This window comes from Sciurus carolinensis, unplaced genomic scaffold (genome assembly GCF_902686445.1).
Source record: "Sciurus carolinensis unplaced genomic scaffold, mSciCar1.2, whole genome shotgun sequence".
Taxonomy (NCBI): domain Eukaryota; kingdom Metazoa; phylum Chordata; class Mammalia; order Rodentia; family Sciuridae; genus Sciurus; species Sciurus carolinensis.
Genome location: NW_025920156.1, coordinates 7,564 through 20,851, shown reverse-complemented (window position 1 = coordinate 20,851; position 13,288 = coordinate 7,564). Strand labels below are relative to the sequence as shown.

At 45.9% G+C, this 13,288-nt stretch overlaps 1 long non-coding RNA gene across 1 annotated transcript; it reads right to left on the bottom strand.

Moving 5' to 3' along the window:
* Positions 1-2,145: 2,145 nt before the first annotated feature.
* LOC124974612 (uncharacterized) lies at positions 2,146-12,637 on the bottom strand. Its single transcript, XR_007106804.1, has 4 exons — positions 12,450-12,637; positions 10,781-11,308; positions 3,906-4,119; positions 2,146-2,259 (listed from the first exon to the last, which is right to left on the bottom strand). It is a non-coding gene; the product is annotated as an uncharacterized LOC124974612 (long non-coding RNA).
* Positions 12,638-13,288: the final 651 nt, after the last annotated feature.

The following is a 13,288-nucleotide window of genomic DNA, read 5'->3' as shown; positions in this document are numbered from 1 at the left end:
ATGATCAGAAAGTGGAGCTAACCACCCTGCAGCCATGTTGATGCAGAGGGCCCACTTGGATGTCATGTTATTAAAGATTTTTGGAAAAGTCAGTCTGTTGTGTCTCATTTGCCGGTAGGAGGGCAATGTTCTTGTCCTGTTTGTTGGTGGCACAAGTCTAACCAATACAAAGAGAACTGGAGGTTGGCATTGAAGGGACACATGGTATCAATACTTGTGGACGAGCTCAGGTCCCTCCTTCCAGGATTTAAGCTCAAACGTGTGCAAGACCCTGTGCTAGGTCCACAAAGGCAGTGCTGTTCTGCAGGATGGTAAGTTCAATTGCCCCAAGATTGACAGTTGCTGAGGGCACACAGGAATGGCAGTCCACAATGGCTATGGCACCGGTCAAACAAGTCATCATGAGGCCCATGAACCACACCACACTATGGGCTGAATGGCGGATATCTATGATGTATTGAATCTTCGGTGGTCATCTCTGTATTGTTTCTTATACAAGAACACTGCAACATGGCTATCATGAGTCTTCTCTTACTGATGAAGAGAAAGGATCCAAGGGCATATGCCATTATCTTATATTTTGTTGTGGTTGTGTTGTTCCTCAGCCACTTCTCCAATTTGCATCTGCCTGACAATAGAGTTCCTGATCTTTCCACCATACCCCAGGGTATACTTCCCTAATCCTGTCTTGTTCAAATATAGGTGCTGGATGCTTTAGTGTGTGCAGAATCATCTGCTTGGTCTATAGATTTGCTTAGAGTAAGGGCTGGTGAGTACCTCCTACAATTATACCCAGGAACACATCCATAGCAAAAAGAGATCCATGGTTGCCCAAAAGGGAAGAGACTCCTGCAATTCAGCACATGGGAACATCGTGAATACTTTCTGGAAATTGTTCTTAAAGTAGAGACAAATAAGATTATGAAGTATTGGGCTAGAGTTTAAAGAAGAGAATGCCTGGATCATGCAAAAATCTTTAACCCTTTGCCTTGGAAAGGAGAAACCCACTCGCCATAGTTGCTCTAAACATTAAATGTGCATTTTCCTGAGAGGAAATGCCAGTTTTTGATGATTTTGTGGTGGTGATGGTATCTCTGCATGCATGTGCATGTGTGTGTGTGTGTGCGGGATTAAGAGAGAGAGAGAGAGAGAGAGAGAGAGAGAGAGAGAGAGAGAGAGAGAGAGATTGTGAGAGAATGTGTTTCTTGGCTCTTAGGAAACATAGGTAATGTATTTTTATTTTTTCTTGTGTGTTCTGAAGGGATTAGGTCCAGTAACTGAAAAGAAAGCCCTAGCCCTATCTACATGACCTGTCTCTAGCAATGCCTTTTAAAACTTTTTCTTTTATTTTGGGAATGTAAGTGGAACCTTTTTTCCCCATCTGTAAATATGATCTTATATTGTAACTCAAAATATAAAACGGGAGAAAGTGGATGTTCCTTGATAGAACAGAGGCAGAGGTTCACTCCTTCCTCACGTTTTCGCTTCTTATCATTGATGCTTTCAACCATGCAGATGTCTAAAATCTGAGGCTTCACTACAATACTGCTTTATGCCCACCACCTCTCAGTCCTTGCTTTCAAAGGAAGATGGAATCCATAAATGGACAGATCAATGGAAATTTCTTTTCCCTTTGAACCAGGGGAGTGGGGGGAGGCTTTTTTAAATTTATTTTCCTATTTGCACAGTATCATGTTTGCTTATCTGCCCTCTCCGTTGTAATATAATATCTCTGAGGAAAGAAAGTGAGGCTCCATCTTCCATGGTATCCTCACTGCTTACTATGTGGTCTAATGAGGCACTTAGTGAATGAATGAAGCTCACAGGAAACATCAATGGAGAAACCAGATGGTATACTGATTAAGAATGCAAGCTTTGCAGTCATAGTGTGTCGGCTTGGATTTGTCTTAACCAATTATCTGATGGTCAGACTTAGCAATTTTCCACATTAGTAAAATGGGAATAGCACAAGAATACTTATGTTCACAGGATAGTCTTCAGAATTATGCCATGATACCGAACATGTGTCCCTAAGAAGTACTCAATAAATATTAGATGAATTTTTGGGTAAGTAAAAAAACATACAAGAGTTAGTTGAAAGAATCCCACAATCATCCCAAAGTGTATATATTACCTTCGATGCTAGAAATTCTTGGTAGGGAGATAAGTCCATTGTTGGGGAGCTTTTGCAATTCGGTCTCGAAGAAACTGAAACTTTTGACAGCGCTGATGGCTTTGATGTGAAACTCTGTATTTCATCTGTAAAACCATGTATGCTTTAGTACAATCAAGTCTAACACCCAAGTATACTAGTATCAAAGGTCTTTAAGGGCATTTATTCATGTATTATTATAAGAGAAATAGTTGAAAATTATGTAGCATACTGAGTGTGAAGCTAAAGGTTTGCATTGAGATGTCTATAGACAAGTGAAGGTGAATCAAGAGTATATTACTTTAAGTTTTCAATAGAAGTTCCTCACCGGAGTATGTTATGCAGTTTCACCATTGCTAACAAAAGAACCTGAAATACTCCTAAATCTGCGAATATCACATAAGGGGAAAATTCGACGTGCGCCCTCATGTGATGGGTCACAGTCAAAAGAAGGTGTCCACGGTGTGGTGGCACATGCCTGTAATCTCAGCCGCACAGAAAGCCAAGGCAGGAGAATTGGTAGTTAAAGACTAACCAATTGAGTGAGGCCCTAAGCAACTGAGCAAAACCCTGTCACAAAATATAATATAAAAAGTTAAAGGAGCTGGGGATGTGATGCAGTAGTTATGTGCCCCTGGGTTCCATCCCCAGTACCAGAAAAAAGAAGGTGTATACAAACAGTGCATAAGATTTCATCGGAGGCTGGGGATGTAACTCAGTGGCACAGTGCTTGCCTAGCATGTGCAAGGTCCTCAGTTCAAGACTCACAACTGCAGCAAACACAACAACAAAGGAAGAAAAAGAATGCACCCCATCCTAAATATCAAGCAACGTGTATCAGAAATATAAATGTTTCATGTTGTGAAGTGACTACCCATAAGGAAGCTCTCTCATTGTATACATGCAAATATTTGGAAATCTCAAACACTTCTACTCCCAAACATTTTGCATAAGGGGGATAGAGGCTAGAGCACAAGTTAGCGTTATACATCAGTCAGATGGAAAGAGTTGAAGCGGTCATGTTACAACAGCATAAAAACCTGGATATGAAAGACCTTTAAACATCCTGGGACTTGTGCAATAACCCTGGTCTGGGACTACATGCCACCAAGTAAGCCGGGCTAAAAGCCTGGTTCCGTAAGATTATGTAGCACCAAATGTTAGGATAAAGCCTCCCAATGTCCTTCTTTCTCCCAATCAAAAGAAATTAAGGGAGGCTATATTGATTTTCCAAAGTGAATAATACTTACTGGAGAAGGGCTCAAAGCCAACACAGTCTAGTGCCTTTGTTATGTCCATAATGGAGGTAACACATCAGTCAATATTAACTATTGTGTCCGTACCAAACCAAAGTCAAGTGCTCTTCTAATCCAATGATCCTAACACTATATGTTAATGGTTAGCAGAAGGATTAAATTCTATTTTTAAGGAAACTTTAGACAGAAATGAGGAGTCTCAATTATACCTCAATTATACCCAAAGTCATAAATTGTACCCCTCAATTTGTTTCACCAGGTCAAGGGTCAGAGCTGCATTAGGGATGTGGACTGCCAACCCAGGTGTGATTGCTCTGCAGACCTGATTTGGTAGCACACCCTTGTGCAAAAGTACTTTGCTTTTACTTTTCTGGGCTATGTCTGAGAACAAGTCAGATTCCTCATGACACCTGGCATGTCAAACATTCTCAGATCTGAAAAGTTGGGTGTTGTAATTCATGTCATTCTTTTTCTGATGACTGAATACAAAATCACACCTCCTAAACTTTGATGAGCTGAATGTGGGTGTGCTGACCAGAAGTGAGCAACAGAGAACAGGCAGAGCTCCCCTTCCTCATCTTCCGTGTGGTCACGCCCTGGCTCGGGCCCAGGCAGCCTGCAGGAACCTGAGGTCCACTGGAAAACCTCTGGATCAATGGCAAACACTGCAGCACCAGCCACCTCTTTCTTCCCTTGCCTTCTTCACAGGTCCTAAAATGAAAAATAGATATTCATCATTCACTGTAAATGAGAGCACAGCTGGACCACAGAGTGAGAGACTAAGGCATTTCCAGGACCTGCCTGCAGCCTGCAGGTAGCACTGTGAGTGAGAGGGGGAAGTCAAGGGATGTTCGAGCAGAGTAACCCCATCTATTCTTAAAAGGAACATTCTGGCTACTGATAAAGATGGGAGTAACTGAAGACTGACAAGGGGCCAAGTCAGGACCACTGGCACAACCTACTGGGAGGTTGAGCCAGCCTTCCTTAGGAGATGGGCTTTCAATCTGAGCTGGTCATAAATGAAGCAAGTTGTCTCAGGTGGTGGTAAGCAAGTCCCTGAATCAATGGAACCATGGGGGATGGGTTACTGAGAAGGAAAGTTGTGCCATCAGTACTCAAGCATATGAGAGGACTTGGGTTAGACAATTCTCCAAGTCTCTTCCAACCGGAGGTAATGAGGTTGAGGGAATTCAGCTGAAGGGACTGTTTTCCCAGAGTAGGGATAGCTGACCACCTGGGACGATAAGGAGGTGTTCAGTGGTGGAAATGTGGGAGAGGCACTGCTGAGTGAATGAACAGCTTGAGCCAAGCTCCAGAGGTGAATCAACAGGGTCTTTGGGGAATCTAGCGCACCAAGAGGGAAATGGTATATGGAGGACCGAGATGAGATGAAGTTAGGAAGAGCTGCAGGACCTCATAGGGGAGAGCTCCCACGTGGCCTGGTGATAGTGAGAGAAAACTTCGCCAGCCCTTGTTGAGGAGGCAAAAGAGAGACTGTAGGGGCCAAAGAAGGTGGATCTGACTGCTTGGTTCCCCTGAACAGCTTTCTTTTTTTTCCCCTCACACCTTGGTCACCAACTTTTGAGGGCTCGCCTGCCCAATATTCACTGTGCTCACTGCCCAACTTTCCACTGGAAAATATATCCAGAAATGGCTTCCTAACAAGCAACAACATAAATATAAGCCCATGAGTGTGTGAGGCCCCGAATCTGGGGGCTGTTTTGTGACTTCACCGTAAGAAGTTGGGAACAGACTATTGTGGGGAGGACCACGATTTGATGGAAGAGAACTATGCTCATGAGATGCCACAAGATGGAGTCCCTTCCTTCCGTCAGCTCAGAGCCCCTCCACAAGCACCAGCCCTGGAACGCCCAGTGCTCAGAACCCGGTGAAATCATCTTTAGGCAACAATGGTACTTGGGCCTTCCGAAGGCTCCCATTGGTGGACAGATTCTTGGGGCAGTTGATTCTTTGCCGAGCCATGGGCCTGGTAACAAGTCTCAACGGTATGGATCCTCAAATGGCAAACCTGGGCCTTGCTGGCAGTAAGTATCCCTTCAGTCCTTTGAGTGTGGGGACAAACTTTCAGGGAAGATGCTTTGTATTCATGGGGTGGTGGCTGCCTGCGTGGAGTGCTAAATAGTTAAGAGACAGACTCCTCTAGGATACTAAGGAGGTTTAGAAGGCAGAAACCATGATGTAAGCCAACCAGAAAAGATACACTGGTGCCCTTGTCAAGTGGTTCCTTGAGGGCCTTGCCCTTAAGTTCAGTTGATCAGTCTGAGGGATGGTGTGGGTCCTGGACTGGGAGCCAGAAGGCCTGACTGAGTCTCAGCAGGTCATGTTTCCTCTAGACCTAGTCTCCCTTATCTCTGAAAGGTGAACATGGACTCTTAGGCTCCCTGCAGACCTAGCTTTAACTAATAATAAAATGATGAGCTAGGTATGTAAGGAGGGAGGGAGGGAATGGATTGATGAATGAGCCAAATCAAGGAGAGGAATGAGAAACAGTTCAGTCCCAGCCAGAGTTGTCAGTCAGCTGCCTCTTTTCTTTCTTTTACTGCCTCAGCCTGGGTCTCGCTGTACTTTGGACTCATGGGACTGTGTTGTGTAGTAACCGGCGGCTGCATCATATTAATTCACTGGAGGAAGAAGCTGCGGCGGGAGAAGCGTGCCCAGCAGTGGGTGGAAGTGATGAACGCTTCCACCTTCATTTACAGTCCACTCTTGTACTGGATCAATATGCAGAAACGCCATGGTATCGATGCAACTATTCAAATAGGCCCTCCCACAGCTGTTACCATCAGTGAGATGAAAGACCATATTCCACATTGTCTGTGGGAGTCAACCACCCCTGAAGCCAGGGGTTATGGCCTCAGAGGCAGCATGCACAGGGCAGAGACCCCTGGAGCTATGAAAGCTGCTCTGGCGGTCTCAGGGCAGCCCGCGTCTAATGGGATACCACAGCGCCACACCACACCCCCATTCCCGATTCCCATCTTTCAAGAGATACCCTTTGCCCCACCCCTCCACAAAATGCCTCCCATGTTGGAACGCACTGTCTCCTACCCGTTGGACATCTTTCCTGAAAGGAATGTCCACTACCATTCCCTTCCCACACTGGCCCTGGAATGAACTCTTTCAATGCCAAGTTTGGCTTCATATCTGTAGCCTCCACTCACTGAAGGTGGGAGCTTTATGTAAGAAGCGTATGATCAGAAAGTGGAGCTAACCACCCTGCAGCCATGTTGACGCAGAGGGCCCACTTGGATGTCACGTTATTAAAGATTTTTGGAAAAGTCAGTCTGTTGTGTCTCATTTGCCGGTAGGAGGGCAATGTTCTTGTCCTGTTTGTTGGTGGCACAAGTCTAACCAATACAATGAGAACTGGAGGTTGGCATTGAAGGGACACATGGTATCAATACTTGTGGACGAGCTCAGGTCCCTCCTTCCAGGATTTAAGCTCAAACGTGTGCAAGACCCTGTGCTAGGTCCACAAAGGCAGTGCTGTTCTGCAGGATGGTAAGTTCAATTGCCCCAAGATTGACAGTTGCTGAGGGCACACAGGAATGGCAGTCCACAATGGCTATGGCACCGGTCAAACAAGTCATCATGAGGCCCATGAACCACACCACACTATGGGCTGAATGGCGGATATCTATGATGTATTGAATCTTCGGTGGTCATCTCTGTATTGTTTCTTATACAAGAACACTGCAACATGGCTATCATGAGTCTTCTCTTACTGATGAAGAGAAAGGATCCAAGGGCATATGCCATTATCTTATATTTTGTTGTGGTTGTGTTGTTCCTCAGCCACTTCTCCAATTTGCATCTGCCTGACAATAGAGTTCCTGATCTTTCCACCATACCCCAGGGTATACTTCCCTAATCCTGTCTTGTTCAAATATAGGTGCTGGATGCTTTAGTGTGTGCAGAATCATCTGCTTGGTCTATAGATTTGCTTAGAGTAAGGGCTGGTGAGTACCTCCTACAATTATACCCAGGAACACATCCATAGCAAAAAGAGATCCATGGTTGCCCAAAAGGGAAGAGACTCCTGCAATTCAGCACATGAGAACATCATGAATACTTTCTGAGAATTGTTCTTAAAGTAGAGAGAAATAAGATTATGAAGTATTGGGCTAGAGTTTAAAGAAGAGAATGCCTGGATCATGCAAAAATCTTTAACCCTTTTCCTTGGAAAGGGGAAACCCACTCGCCATAGTTGCTCTAAACATTCAATGTGCATTTTCCTGAGAGGAAATGCCAGTTTTTGATGATTTTTTGGTGGGAATGGTATCTCTGCATGCATGTGCATGTGTGTGTGTGTGAGGAATTAATAGAGAGCGAGAGACAGAGAGAGAGAGAGAGAGACAGAGAGAGAGAGAGAGAGATTGTGAGAGAATGTTTTTCTTGGCTCTTACGAAACATAGGTAATGTAGTTTTATTTTTTCTTGTGTGTTCTGAAGGGATTAGGTCCAGTAACTGAAAAGAAAGCCCTAGCCCTATCTACATGAGCTGTCTCTAGCAATGCCTTTTAAAACTTTTTCTTTGATTTTGGGAATGTAAGTGGAACCTTTTTTTCCCCATCTGCAAATATGATCTTATATTGTAACTCAAAATATAAAACCGGAGAAAGTGGATGTTCCCTGATAGAACAGAGGCAGAGGTTCACTGCTTCCTCAGGTTTTCGCTTCTTATCATTGATGCTTTCAACCATGCAGATGTCTAAAATCTGAGGCTTCACTACAATACTGCTTTATGCCCACCACCTCTCAGTCCTTGCTTTCAAAGGAAGATGGACAAGGAGGTGTTCAGTGGTGGATATGTGGGAGAGGCACGGCTGAGTGAATGAACAGCTTGAGCCAAGCTCCAGAGGTGAATCAAGAGGGTCTTTGGGGAATCTAGCGCAACAAGAGGGAAATGGTATATCGAGGACCGAGATGAGCTGAGGTTAGGAAGAGCTGCAGGACCTCATAGGGGAGAGCTCCCACGTGACCTGGTGATAGTGAGAGAAAACTTCGCCAGCCCTTGTTGAGGAGGCAAAAGAGAGACTGTAGGAGCCAAAGAAGGTGGATCTGACTGCTTGGTTCCCCTGAACAGCTTTCTTTTTTTTCCCTCACACCTTGGTCACCAACTTTTGAGGGCTCGCCTGCCCAATATTCACTGTGCTCACTGCCCAACTTTCCACTGGAAAATATATCCAGAAATGGCTTCCTAACAAGCAACAACATAAATATAAGCCCATGAGTGTGTGAGGCCCCGAATCTGGGGGCTGTTTTGTGACTTCACCGTAAGAAGTTGGGAACAGACAACTGTCGGGAGGACCACGATTTGATGGAAGAGAACTATGCTCATGAGATGCCACAAGATGGAGTCCCTTCCTTCCGTCAGCTCAGAGCCCCTCCACAAGCACCAGCCCTGGAACGCCCAGTGCTCAGAACCCAGTGAAATCATCTTAGGCAGCAATGGCACCTGGACCTTCTGAAGGCACCTATTGGTGGACGGATTCTTGGGGCATTTGATTCTTTGGCGAACCATGGGCCTAGTAACAAGTCTCAACCGTATGGATCCTGAAATGGCAAACCTGGGAAAGCTTCTCTGGCATGTTAAATGTACATTTCCCTGAAGGAATGGCCAGTTTTTGATGATTTTTTGGTGGTGATGGTATCTCTGCATGCATTTCCTTGTGTGTGTGTGTGTGTGTGTGGGATTGAGAGAGAGAGAGATAGATAGAGAGATAGAGATAGAGAGAGAGAGAGAGAGAGAGAGAGAGTGAGAGCGAGAGAGAGAGAAAGAGAGAGAGAGTGAGAGCGAGAGAGCGGTTGTGAGAAAATGTGACCCGTGGCTCTCACAAAACATAGGTAATTTATTTTTATTCTTTCCTGTGTGTGCTGAAGTTATTAGGTCCAATAACTGAAAAGAAAACACTAGCCCTATCTACATGACCTGTCTCTAGCAATGTCTTTTAAACTTTTCTCTTTTATTTTGTGAATGTAAGTGGAACCTTTTTTCCCCATATGTAAATATGATCTTATATTGTAACTCGAAATATAAAATGGGAAAAAGTGGATGTTCCTTGATAGAACAGAGGCAGAGGTTCACTCATTCCTCAAGTTGTCACTTCTTATCATTGGTGCTTTCAAGCATACAGATGTCTAAAATCTGAGGCTTCACTACAACAATGCTTTATGCCCACCATCTCTCAGATCCTCGCTTTCAAAGGAAGAAGGAATCCATAAATGGACAGATCAATGGAAATTTGTTTTCCATTATGAACCAGGGGAGTTGGGGGAGGCTTTTTTAAATTTATTTTCCTATGTGCACAGTATCATGTTTGCTTTTGTGCCCTCTCCATTATAATATAATATCTCTGAGGAAAGAAAGTGAGGCTGCATCTTACATGGTATCCTCACTGCTTACTATGTGGTCTAATGAAGCACTTAGTGAATGAATGAAGCTCATAGGAAACATCAATGGAGAAACCAGATGGTATACTGATTAAGAATGCAAGCTTTGCAGTCATAGTGTGTCGGCTTGGATTTGTCTTAACCAATTATCTGATGGTCAGACTTAGCAATTTTCCACATTAGTTAAATGGGAATTGCACAAGAATACTTATGTTCACAGGATAGTCCTCAGAATTATGCCATGATACCTAACAAGTGTCCCTAAGAAGTAGTCAATAAATGTTAGATGAACTTTTTGGAAAGAAGAAAAACATACAGCAGTATTTTAAAAAAATCCCACAATCATCCCAAAGTGTACATTTTACCTTCGATGCCAGAACAAACAATGAGGAGTGGATAAAGGATGGCACAGACTTGCCCCTCGGTGTACACCCCTGGCACCAAAAGAGCTCCACCTGGGGGCGACTGTGCCGTGTGCCATATTCAGCCTCTGGTCACAGGCTGGTAAACAGACCCAAAGGGCAGTTCTCAGGCTGGGAAGGTCCGCCTCGCCAACAACCCTGGTTCTCCTTCATGCCCTGGCCCTTTCTGGTCACACCTTCCCACCCCACACACACACTCACTCACTCTCCACTTCCTTCTTCGCCCTTCTAATTTCTGTCTCCTTTATTTTGTACTCTCTTTTCCAAAAGGCAAAAAAAGACACTCCAAGTTCCAGGATGGCCTGCCCCACACTGAGAACTCCTCCTCTGCCTGTTGCTCCTGGTCCTGGCTACTGCTGACCCACTCCTCTGCTCATTTCTCCTCCAAATCCTATCGAAACCAGTGCCCTGAGAGTGTCCCCGCGCCTCCCCACCCCAAGCATTCATAGCTGTAATCCAAGAGCTGCCTCCTTGAAATCCAACCCTGACTGCTTTCTGAGCATACCCAGTTGCCCTGCTGTTGCCTTGGCTGCCTACCTCTCATGTGTTTTCTTGACTTGGGTCTTCTGCCAGGCAGGGGCTTCCAAAGCCAGCACAGGAATGCAGCACGAGGAGCGGGGGGCTTGAGTGACCAGGCACGGTGCTGGAGCCAGGAATGTCGCCAGAGGCTAAGGACGCGTACTCCAGATGGCCGCCTCAGGTGGCCTGTGAGCGTCATGCGGTGGGGAAGAGAGTGCACTGGACGCTTCACAGAGCACGGCGCCTCAAGTGTCCCGCACACGCTGAACACAACGCCCGTCTGCTTTTCGTGAATGCGCTCTAGACAGCGATGGCATCCGAGTGGAGCCAAGAGTAGCGCTCATGGACAACTTCCCCGTGCTGCTGGCTGGCAGCGCTCCACCATGCAGGCTTGAATTGGTGGGACGGAGTCCACAGCTTCTTCTCTGGCTTCGCCTCGCCGGGAAGGCTCATTGATGCATGCGGCTTCAGTGAAGGCGGTCCTTGACACGCCTCCTTGCCCGGTGATATCCCAACTTCCACCATGGACACTGTCCCCCGGGGACACTGAGGTTGTGAGCCACCCGACAAACAGTGTCACTTTATATATATACATAGACGCAAACGCGTGTGCACAACTACATGCACACTCACGGCTTACAAACTGTTACATATGTAATGCATTAATATATAAATATATGTATATATATACATACTCATACACACACACACACACACACAAGAAACAGAAGAACCTGGGAGAAATACCAAAATGCCTGCATTCTCTTCACTTCCAACCAGCATGTCAGAAGAGTTGCACAAGTGCATTTGCATGCATATCAACAACAAATGCAACACACACCTAGCCAGGAAGATAAGCACAATCTACTGCTCCAGTTTTCACCCTCCAAGTCTCTAACTTAAAAACAAGCAGAAATCAGCCGTGCTCTAAGGAGACTATGCCGGAAGAGGATTCCAGAAAGGAGATCCACTACAATTCAGCAACCACTGCCAAGCTAGAATTGACTGCATGCATGTGTCAATTACACACCACCTAAGTACTTTCCCCTGCTTTATTCCAAGACCAACATTTTTTCTTGGATACCTGATGTGCAATTCAAGCATGGGGCCCCTACAGGTGGCTGGCTCAGATGCTGTCATAAACACCCTATGAAATCAAACATGGGCCACACCCAGGAATCTCATGCAAGCATGGATGGGCACACACAGGTACAGGTACACAAATAAACACACACACACACACACAAACACACACACCCAGAGTCTATCAGCTCAGCCAGACCTCATGTTTATTACCTTGGATCTCTCATGGGAAGGAGAGAAATGAAAGGGAAAATCAGTTGGGTGGTGTGACCAGGGCTCTCTCCTGGCCATCTCTCTCCTTATTAACATTCCATTACAGGCACTTGCATGGTACACAGGAATTTCCCAAACACAGTCCAGGAGATGCAACATCCTCTGTACCTGATCACCTTCTATAATTTTCTGCCCGGGCCCTATCCCATTTCATGGAACAACCACATTGGTTTCAGCCACAAATCCCTCTTTAAATTCTCTAACAAATATATTTCCTCCCAGCACAGAAAATATTTTCCTCCTTTAGCAAGGTCATCAACCAAGATAGCATGTCATCCATCCACTAGAGCCCCTGCCATAGCTGAGCACTTGGTGGCAATGCAGTACGTACCTGGCAGTTGATCTCCAGGTGGCCTTCCCATGGCAGGATTCTCCACCTACCCAAAATGCTGGGGTCGCCTGCTCCACCACTTCCTTGCCCCATGCCTCTAGACTGACTTCAGGTACCTGTTGTCTCCAGGATCTCAAGTCCCTGCCTGCAGCTGTCCTTCAATCCATCACCTAGTCTTCCAGAAGCGCTGCTACCTGTGGGAACTAACAATAGGGTGTGGATAAAGTATGGCACAGACTTGTCCCTCGGTGTACACCCCGGGCACCAACAGAGCTCCACCTGGGGTGAATGTGCCGCGTGCCATATTCAGCCCGTAGGCAGGGGCTGTGACACAGGCCCAAATGCAGTGCTCAGTCTGGGAAGGGCTGCCTTGCCAACAACCCTGATGTTCTTTCATGCCCTGGCCCTTTCTGATCACACCTTCCCACCCCACACACACACTCACTCACTCTCCACTTCCTTTTTCACCCTTCTAATTTCTGTCTCCTTTATTTTGTACTCTCTTTTCCAAAAGGCAACAAAAGACACTCCAAGTTCCAGGAAGGCCTGCCCCACCCCGAGAACTCCTCCTCTGCCTGTTGCTCCTGGTCCTGGACTCTGTGCCCTTCTCCTCCGTCCATTTCTCCTACCCGTCCTACCCGAACCTGTACCCACTGAGTGTCCCCGCGCCTCCCCGCCCCAAGCATTCATAGCTGTAATCCAAGATCTTCCTCCTTGAAACCGAAACCTGACTGCTTTCTGAGCATACCCAGTTGCCCTGCTGGTGCCTTGGCTGCCTACCTCTCATGTGTTTTCTTGACTTGGGTCTTCTGCCTGGCAAGGGCGTCCAAAGCCAGCAC